This window comes from Rhinolophus sinicus, chromosome 17, assembly GCF_057876585.1.
Source record: "Rhinolophus sinicus isolate RSI-liver-muscle chromosome 17, RSI-T2T, whole genome shotgun sequence".
Lineage (NCBI taxonomy): Eukaryota > Metazoa > Chordata > Mammalia > Chiroptera > Rhinolophidae > Rhinolophus > Rhinolophus sinicus.
In genome coordinates, this window is record NC_142517.1 from 192,479,739 (window position 1) to 192,490,625 (window position 10,887).

General features: G+C 39.6%; 1 pseudogene; it reads left to right on the plus strand.

Annotated features, from left to right (window-relative positions):
* The first annotated feature begins 2,505 nt into the window (after positions 1-2,505).
* LOC109445094 (PC-esterase domain-containing protein 1B pseudogene) lies at positions 2,506-3,756 on the plus strand (annotated as a pseudogene).
* The last annotated feature ends 7,131 nt before the right edge of the window (positions 3,757-10,887 follow it).

The following is a 10,887-nucleotide window of genomic DNA, read 5'->3' on the forward strand; positions in this document are numbered from 1 at the left end:
TTTTTTTTTCTTTATTTTATGCTGAAAGTGGGAAACTCTCCCCCAGAGAAAGGGTATCATGACTATGAAGTAACAGAGTACTAACAGAAGGTGATTATACATAAGTTATTCTGAATTGATTTTAGTTCCATTATTTAGTCATTACCTATAAAATGCAATATACAAACAAACCACTTTGTTTTCATAAAATAACATACAATTTCAAGTAATTCTTATATGCACTATTAAGTAATTTCTATTTGCTTTCTTATTAAGAACAAACAATTGATTTTAGGGGTCCAACAGTAAATTGTCAAACTAATATAAACCACACTTGTGTTTTTATGAAGTTAAGAGACTTTGAAGACTTCACTAATAAATTTGTAAAAGATGGAATTATGAAACCACAACTGGTGTTTTTATCTAGTGTTTTTAAAATTTATATAAGAAATATAAAGAAAGTATGTAAAGGTGAAAGAATATGAATTTTCTTTTGATATATAGACAAGCACAATTCTTGATAATACTTATACATTCAATTTTATGACGTTTATGATTTTATATTTATGTATGATAAGTAAAAATAAATACAGTGGCTCCAAAATAAGCTCTTTCACACCAAGGGCTTCATAACTAATACATGTAACTATCACAGGGGCATTTTAAAGGGGGATTGTTTATTAATCTGTTAAAAATAAGTTAAAAATAGGTCCAGGAAGTTTGCATGCCTGGCAAAAGAGAAAGAGGGAGATCAGAATTTATTCAGTAGGAAAAACACATCCCTACTCAAGGATAGAAATACAGAGAAAGTATGTAAAAGGCTAAGTCTGCATAGGCCAGAAGCTCACATCCATGAATAAAGATGAAGTAAGATGCATGATACAGCTTGAAACATATATCCATATCCAAGGAAGGAGACCAGGGTTCATACAACCAGAAAGGTCATATACAGGATATTCATATCTATAGAGAAGGAAATTGGCCATTCTATACACTGCTGGTGGAAATGTAAAATCACAGAGCCACTCTGGAAAACAGTCTGGGCATTTCTTAAAGCACTAAATTTGCAACCACTATACAACCCAGCAATCACAGTTCTAGGCTTATCCCAAAGAAATGAAAATCTAGGTTCTCACAAAAACCTGTACTGGAATATTTACAGCAGTGTGATCTGTAATAGCCAAAAACTGGAGACAACCCCAACGACCTTGTGAAGGGAAAATGGCTAAATTGACTGTGGTACATCCATACCATTGACTAGTACTCAATAAATAAAAAGGGAACAAAGTATGACACATTTGTGCCACTGGGAAACTTACTAATGCAGAAAACAAGTGGTTAGGGTTTATCAGGATTTATAAAATGGACATACTAGATGAATCTCCAGAGAACCTGGATGAATCTCCAGAGAATGCTGTTGAGGGGGAAAAGTCAATTCCCCAAGGTTATACACTGTACCATTTCCATTTATAGAGTTCCCAAAATGGCAGAATTCTGGAAATGGGGAACAGCTTGGCAGTTGCCAGGCATTAAGGGAATAGGGCAGGAGAGAGGCAATGTTGTGAGGAAAGGGCAATGGGAGGGATCCTTGCAGTGTGGAAAAGGCATGTACAGTATATTGAATCTATTGAGGCCCATATTCTGGTTGTGACACTGTATTAGTTTTCCAAGATATCATCCATGGGATAAAGTGGATAAACAATACACAGGGATCTCCCTGTATTATTTCTTACAAGTGGATCAGAATCCACAGTGAGACAACAATAAATAGTTTTATTTAAAAAAAAAAAAATACGCAGTGTTGAACCATCAAAGATTTGCACAGGAACCGAGTACTCTACCAATCATACCTTGGAAATCCTGGCTATAGATCGGTCTCCGGGGGGTTCTCCCCCTGGAAATGGCATCTCTCTCCCAGTGGACTCGTGTCTCTAAAGCCACGAGTACAGGAGATGGCTCAGAAGAACTAAGACAGCAATAATGAAATTCTCAAGTAGAGGTGGGAGCACATACAGAAAGCAAGAACCAGAACAAAGAGGCACCCCAGATGTGACAGTGGGCCCGTTAGGGAGACACTGGCAAAACAGAGAGCAGGCGGTGGAGCGGACGTGCCAGGATGAGCCAGGGAATAACAGTCCAGGCCTGAGGTACTTCAACGCACGAGCATGCACCCCTGCATTGAATGGGAACGCTCACTCCGCAGTGTAGGAGGGCAGGTTCCTGCTGGGGTGTTGCGCCTCCCTTCCGCCAGATGGAGCTTAGCCCCACACAAGCGCATACGCGGTTCAGAGGGCACGCACGCACGTCCTGGGGCGAAGTTAACATTGGCTGAGGAGGGCTTGGGACTGCCGGCTGCCTTCCTTACCCTCTCCTCAGTTGCTCGGCCCGCGCCGAACTCCACCCATCTCCACCCGCCGCCCGTCCGCTGTCCTCTTTCCAGTGCGGTTCTGCCCTACCTCTGATCGCTCTTCAGACCTACTCTGAGGAAAGGCAAGAGCTAGGTCGCCTGTCCTGCCTTCAGCCATCATGGCGCACCTGCGGGCCTGCGAGGTCCGGCAGCTGCTGCACAACAAGTTCGTGGTCGTCATGGGAGACTCAGTGCAGAGGGCCGTGTACAAGGACCTGGTGCTCCTGCTGCAGAAGGACTGCCTGCTCTCATCCAGCCAGCTGAAGGCCAAGGGTGAGCTGAGTTTCGAGCAAGACGTGCTGCTGGAGGGCGGCAGGCGGGGCCGCATGCACAACAGCACCCATTACCGTGAGGTCCGCCAGTTCTGCTCGGGCCACCACCTGGTGCGGTTCTACTTCCTCACGCGTGTGTACTCCCAGTATGTCGTGGACGTCCTCGAAGAGCTGCGGCAGGACGAGCACCACCCGGACTTGGTCATCATGAACTCCTGCCTCTGGGATCTCTCGAGGTATGGCCCGAACTTCCGGAGAGGCTACCGCGAGAATCTGGAGAGCCTCTTCGGGCTCCTGGACCGGGTGCTGCCCGTGTCCTGCCTCCTGGTGTGGAACACGGCCATGCCGGTGGCCGAGGTCGTCTCGAGCAGCATCCTCCCGACCGAGCACCAGCGGGATGCTTCCCACCTGCGGGAAGATGTGATGGAGGCCAACTTCTACAGTTCGGCGGAGGCCAGCCGGCGGGGCTTTGACGTGCTGGACCTCCATTTCCACTTCCGGCACGCAGGGCAGCACCGGCAGCGAGACGGCGTGCACTGGGACGAGCGCGCGCACCGCCACCTCTCCCAGCTGCTGCTGGCACACGTGGCTGATGCCTGGGGCGTGGACCTCCCCTGCCGCTGCCCCGTGGGCAGGTGGCTCAGGGACACCCCCGCCAGCGGAAGTCCAGGCAGGGCAGGAGGTAGGCAGCCCAGGGACAACAGAGGTGACCCAGGCGAACAGGCTTTGTTCTGGCGTCCACCCAGGTCCACGTGCCACCGCACCCCACGGCGCCCTTCTACGTCTTATACCCAAGCTCGACGTCTGTTTGCGAACTACAGACAAGACATCTATGTGCCCTCCCACCCATCTTTACAGCGCCGGGAATTCTCCCATGACCCTCCAGCACGCCAAGTGGGATATACTGGTGAAGCAAACTTAAGGATTAGCCACGAGCCACGTCTGGGCCCCATCCGCAGAGCCTCTACCCAGCACCGAAGCAGACGGTCTCCTCCATACCCTCCCGGGAGCCCCAACAGGCCACGCAGACACCGGCGAAGGCGCACAGACAGACAGACCCAAGAGTGGCAAGGCCTCGGTAGGCAGACCTACACCTAGACTCCTTCCCAGCAGGGTCAGTAGTCTGCACGGACTGCCCGACTTCTCTCACTCAGGCCTAGTCGTCAGCAACCCTGCCGTGGTAAGGACTCCTTAGGCTTCTTACTCTCCCCAGTGAACAGTCTCACAAGTTCTTTTTTGCTAGAGCTTCCACCCCACTTCTCAGTGAGGGAGGTAGAGCCCAGAATACCACACCATTCTGCTAGCATTCATGCAGAAATAAACTAAATGAAGAAAACATGCACACAGGTTGTCTTACCTGAATATAAGCCTTCAAACAGTATTCTCCATAGACATTCTTCTTTAAAAATAGATAAATAACAACAATGTTGATCCTTAAAACTTACCATAACATTTCTGTAAGACTTCAATATCACCTTTAGGTTTTGCATACATTTATAAAAGATAATCCTCAAAGCTTTCACCATAAGTTGTCTTGCAGATTGTTTTAAGTTTATCTGTGCTTTAATATATAGTTTATCCTTAAAAAATTACTCCATTCACTAATGCAAGATTTTTTTTCCTGTTAGAAACATAAATCTCTATTCTCAAACTCATCAAATGCCTAACATTTTTAAAAATAGACTTTATTTTTTAGCACAATGTTAGATTCACAGCAAAATTGGGAGAAAAGTAGAGTTCCCACATACTTCCCAAACACAGACACCCTCCCTGTCAACATCCTACAGGAAGATGGTACATTTGTTACTTTCAATGAAACTACATTGTTCTATCATTATTACCCAAAGTTCATTTTTTACATTAGAGTTCATTCTTGGTGTACGTTCTCTGGGTTTTGACAGATGTATGTATGATACGTATCTATCATAGTGTATAGAATAGTTTCACTGCCATGAAATTCCTCTCTGCTGCTTGTTGTCATCCCTCCCTTGCAGAAAACCTGGAGACCATCTAATCATAACTGTCTCCATAGTTTGCCTTTTCTAGAATGTCAAATAGTTGGAATCTTAAAATAAGTAGCCTTTTCAGATTGGCTTTTTTCATTTAATAATATGCATTTAAGGTTCTTCCATGTCTTTTCATGGCTTGATAGCTTATTTCTTTTTAATGGTGAATACTATTACATTGTCTTAATGTACCACTGTTTATACATTCACCTACTGATTGACATCTTAGTTGCTTCCAAGTTTTGGTAATTATGAATAAAGCTGCTTTAAACATTGCGGGGTTTTGTGAGTTTTCAACTTTGGGTAAATACCAAGAAATGTGATTGTTGGATTGTATGGCAAGACTACATTAGTTTTGTAAGAAAATGCCAAACTATCTTCCAAAGTGACTGCACCATTCATTCCAATCAACAATGAATGAAAGTTCCTGTAGCTCCACATCCTTGTCAAATTTGGTTTTGTCAGTGTTTTGGATTTTCACCATTCTTATCAGAATGTGGTGGTATCTCATTAAATCTTCAATTCCCTAATGACATAGGATATTGAGCATCTTTTCATATGCTTGTTTTCCATCAGTATATCTTCTTGGGTGAGGTGCCTGTTCAGATCTTTTGCCCATTTTTCATCAGTTGTTTGTTTTCTTATTGTTGATTCTTAAGGGTTCATTGCATATTTTGGATAACAGTATTTTATCAGATATGTCTTTCAGAGATATTTTTTCTTAGTCTGTGGTTTTCTTCTTATTCTCTTGACAGTGTCTTTTGCAGAGCATAAATTTTTAGTTTTAATAAAGTCCAGCTTATCAGTAGTTTCTTTCATTAATTGGGCCTTCTGCAGTGTATCTAAAAAGTTATCACCAAACCCAAGATCATCTAAACTTTCTCCTGTGTTATCTTCTAGAGGTTTTTTAGTTTTGCATTTTACATTTAGGTCCATGATTTATTTTGAGCTAATATTTATAGAAGGGTGTAAAGTCTGTCTAGATTCATTTTTATGCATGCGCTATCTGGTTGTTGTAGCACCATTTGTTGCCTGAAGTTGGATAATGTCAATTCTCTAATTTTGTTCTCTCCTTCAATATTGTATTGGCTATTCTAGGTCTTTTGCCTCTCGGTATAAACTTTAAAATCAACTAGTCAATATCCACAAATAGCTTGCTGGGATTTTCATTGGGATTGCACTGAATATGTAAATCAAGTTGGAAACAATTGACATCTTGACAGTATTGAGTCTACTTATCTATAAATGTGGAACTATCTCTCTAGTTCTTTGATTTCTTCATCAGGATTTTGTAGTTTTCCTCATATGAATCTTGTACATATTTTGTTAGATTTGTACCTACTTTGTTTTGGGGGATGTTAATTAATATAAATGACATTGTGTTTTTAATTTCAAATTCCAGTTGTTCATTGCTGGTAGATACCAAAGCAATTGATTTTTGTATATTTACCATGTGTCATGCAACGTCAATGTAATTGTTTATTGGTTTCAGGAGTATTTTTGTTGATTCTCTCAGATTTTCTAAATAGACAGTCATGTCATCTGCTAACAAGTAAAGTTTTATTTCATTTTGCCCAATCTGTATACCTTTTATTTTCTTTTTTGGTCTTATTGCATTAGTTAGGGCTTCCAGTATAATGTTGAAAAGGAATGGTGACAGGGGATATCTTTGCTTCCCTCCTGAACTTAGTGAGAAAGTTTATAATTTTTTTTTACCATTAAATGAGATGTTAACCGTAGGTTTTGCATATGTTTTTTAATCAGGTTGAGGATGTTTCCTTCAATTTATGGTTTGCTAAGTTTTTATCATAAATGGGAGTTGGTATGAGCATGTGTTTTTTTCTTCTATAATTTGTTGATGTGATAGATTACATTAATTTGATTTCCAGATGTTGAACCAGCTTTGTCTATCTGACATAAATCCTACTTGGTCATGGTGAATAATATTTTATACATCTTTGCATTTGATTTGCTAATATTCTTTTCTGTATTATTGCATCTATGTTCTTGAAAAATATTAGTCTGTAATTTTCTTTCTTGTAATGTCTTTGTATGATGTTGGTATTAGAGTAATGCTGGAGTTAGGAATTATTCCCCCTGTTTTCATCTGCCAGAATAAATTATAGACAATTTGGTATAATTTCCTCCCTAAATGTTTGGTAGACTTCACCAGTGAACCCATTTGGGCCTGGTGCTTTCTGGTTGGAAGGTTATTAATTATTCATTCAATTTCCTTAATAAATATAAGCCTATTCAGATTGTCTGTTTGTTCTTGTGTTAGTTTTGGCAGATTGTGTCTTTCAAGGACTTGGTCCACTTTATCTAGATTAAAATATTTGTGGGCAGAATTGTTTATAATGTTCTTTAATTATTCTTACTATTCTTTTAATGTCCATAAGATCTGCAGTGATGTCCCCTCTTTGATTTTTGATATTAGTAATTTGTGTCCTCTCTTTTCTTAGTTATCTTGACTATTATTGATTATTTTCAAAGAACCAGCTTTTGGTTTTATTGATTTTTCTCTGAAGATTTTGTTTTCAATTTCTTTGTTTTCTGCTTTAATTTTTATTATTTATCTGCTTTGGATTTAATCTATTTTTCTTTTTCTAGTTCTCTAATGTATAAGCTTAGATTACTGAATTAAAGCCACAAAAGACAGGAAACAAGTAGAAGACTAGAAAAGGTTTTAATTGAGCATTTTGTGTGATTCAGTTTTTCTCCTTTTTCAGCATATCAGTTACTGTTTTGAGGGGTTATTGGGGGGCTTTGGAGGTTTTTTCAAGTTGCTACTCTAGACTTTTCAGTACACATTACAACGTATCCAAATTTAATCTGAAATGACACTGTACTACACAGGTAATGCAAGGTTATCCATATGTCACACATTGTTGCCGTTATTATTATTATGAACAAATGTTATATGTTCAGTCAATTATGAATAAAAAAAATAAAAGTTTTTTTTTTTTTTACTTTAACTTATTCCTTGTCTAATACTCTTCTTTATGTGTGAAGTTCCTGACATACCATTTCCCTTTTCTCTGAAAAACTTTAACATTTCTGACAAAGTAAAGCTAGTGGTAAAAAATTCCCTCAATTTTTGTTCATCTGAGAAAAGTATGTCTCCTTCACTTTGAAGGAAAATCATAGGGTACAGAATTCTAAGTTAGTGTTTGTTTTTCCTCTTGACTCTATATATTTCATTGCACCCTCTTCTGAGGGTGCAATGATTTCCAAGAAGTTTGATGTAATTCTTACCCTTGTTCTATGGGTACGGTGTTTCCTCTTTCTAAGTTTTGGCTTGTTTCAAGATATTTTTATCTTTGATTTTATGCAGTTTAAATATGATATGCCTTGATTAGATTTATTTATTTTTTCACATTTATCCTGCTTGATGTTCTCTGAGCTTACTGAATCTGTGTTTTAGTGTCTGACATTAATTTGAGGAAAATCTCAGTATTTATTGCTTTAAAAAGTTTTTGTTGTTTTCTTTTGCTCTTTCTTCTCTGGTATTCCCGTTATGCCTACACTAAACTTTTGTATTTGTCCCACAGTTCTTGGATATTCTGCTACATTTTTTTTCAGCCTTTATTGTCTTTGATTTTTAGTTCTGGAATTTCTATTGACATATCCTTAAGCCCACTGATTCTTTCTTCAGCTGTGTCAGTCTACTAATGAGACCATCAAAGACGGTCTTTATTTCTGTTACAGCATTTTTTATTTCTACAATTCTTTTTTATTCTTTCTTAGAATTTCTGTCTCTCTGCTTATATTACCCATCTCTTCTTGCATGTTGTCTGCTTTTTCCTTTGGAGCCCTTAGCATATTAATCATAGTTGTTTCAAATTCCTGATCTGATAATTGCAACATCTCTGCCATATCTGAGTCTCATTCTGATGCTTGCTCTGTCTCTTTAAACTGTGATTTTTGCCTTTTAGTATGCTTTGTAATTTTTTTGTTGAAAGGCATGCTATATCAGGTAAAAGGAACTGTGATAAATAAGCCTGTAGTGATATGGGTAGGGTGGGGGTGGGGGGAGGAAGCATTCTATAGTCCTATAATTAGATCTCAGTCTTCTGGTGAACCTGAGCTGCTGGGCTGTGACCTTCATAAATGCTTTTCTTTCCACCGCCACCTTAGATAGGACAGGATGACTAGAGAGGGCTAGAGTTGGATATTTCCCTTTTACCAAGGGGGTTACGCTCTGAAAAAATCTCAGGTTAGGCTCTGGTAAAATAGTTTCTCATGAGGGCATGCTTTGTTAAGGACAGAGTGCTCCAGCATATTTCAGTATTGCTACTTTTCCTGCCCCCTGCCAGAATCATGAGAAGATTTTTCTCTCGTCTTCGCTGTGAGAACCTGGTAGGGCTCCTGGAGGTAAAACTCAGAAAAGTGAAAGGCTCCTCTAGAGTTTTTCGCTTTCAGATTTGTCCATACTGAGCTTTCAGCAAATTTTCAATTACAGTTTAGGTTTTTCTACCCTAGTACTTGTTCGCACAAAAGTTCTGCTCCTGGGTTTGGGTCTAGTAAGTTGTGATTCTGTGTATCTGCTTGTCTCTCCAATTTTGGGGACAACAGTTTGTCTTCAATTGTCTGACAGATCTAAGGAGAGTTGTTAATTTTCAGTTTGTTCAGCTTTTTGCTTGGCAGAATGGAATGACGACTTCCAAACTCCTTACATGCTAGACTGGAACCCGGAAGTCTGGTCTAGCACTTTTGAAATGGCTCAGAGAATTGAAGCATATTGCAGTGTAAGAACGAGTCCTCACTAAACAATCTCTCAAAATCTTCTTGTGTGTTTTTGTATCCTGTAACATTATCTCCTTTCATAGTTTATGCATTTTTTTAAACTTTCGATTTAAAAATTGATACACATCCACATCAACTATCCTTGGTTAGAATTTGACTGGTTACCCTTGTTAGAAATACTACCCCCTTAGGATGTGACAGAGTATGGATTTACACCAGCCTGGCCTCAATCTCTGTCTTTGCATTCTTTTCCCTGTTTATGTGTAGCCATCATCTGGGTTAGAAGCCCTTCCACCAGATCACATGCTTCTGGATGGCAAAGTAAAGACAAAGTGAACATCATTACACATTCAGCTTTATTACATGAACAGGAAATTAAAAGCAACATTTCCATCACATTTCCTCAATAATCAATGTTGTGCAGTTTCAATAATGGAAGAGGGAGAGTAACACATTGTGATGTAGAGTGTTTTCGGGGAACTAGGATATTTCCTGAGAATAAATACGGTTGAACATTCTCTCGCTGTGAAGTTTACGTTGGGCCCCCTTATGTCTCCTGTGTCATAATTCTCTATAGTAGGTTCCTTTTAAACAGGCCCCATTCTTTTCCCATCCTTTGTTAGACTCTCCCCACGGTTTCATAGGCCCATAAACTTATTAATGCATACCCATGGCAGGGACAGTCTCATCTCAGTGTATCTTGTGTCACAATGCACCCATCAATCCACCATGCACGGAGAACAGACCAGCCCTACAACTTCTTTACTAGGGTTTTGTGCATGCTGCTTAATTTCACTGCATCTGTCAAGCTGTTCTTTATCGGAGAGTCTAACAGCCTTTGAGTGCACGGTGCTCTATCACTTATGCAAGGGTTATATTGATCTTTCTGGTGTGTGCTCTAAAGTGGCTGGCATCAAAAGCCAGTGAGGCCGCCAGTTTGAGCAGTATGGGTCATTTACAAACTTCAGGATGAAATGCCGCAGGATGCCAGGGAAAACATTTTTGTTTTTCCAGAGGGAACCATAGTTCATGAAATGTGGTTAACATACCATATTTGTATAGCCTTAAAATCATTTTATAACCACACTGAGTGCCTCTAAACATTAAATATATTTTATAAGTAGTTGGTTAACTAGCTGTTGTGTGCTTTAAATAGTAAATAAAATGGAAAGGCACTAAGCAGTGACTATATTTCATAGAGTAAGATGCTTTTTCAGCCACTCAATAATTCTCAATGTTAAGAAAAATTGATTTTCTAACTGCTGAGTGCCTCTAAAAATTAGCATCTTATCTTCCTACAAGGGATGCTTTTCAGTTAGTCCTCTTTCTTCCAGCTTTGGACATAATGATCTCTTCTTGCTAAAAAATTCTATAGGTTCTATTGGACTATAATTTCACTTGGTCAGATATGTAGTTGGGTAAAATATAAAACAAAAAATTTCATCTTACCTTTTTGAATGTTCATTTCAAAAGAAGT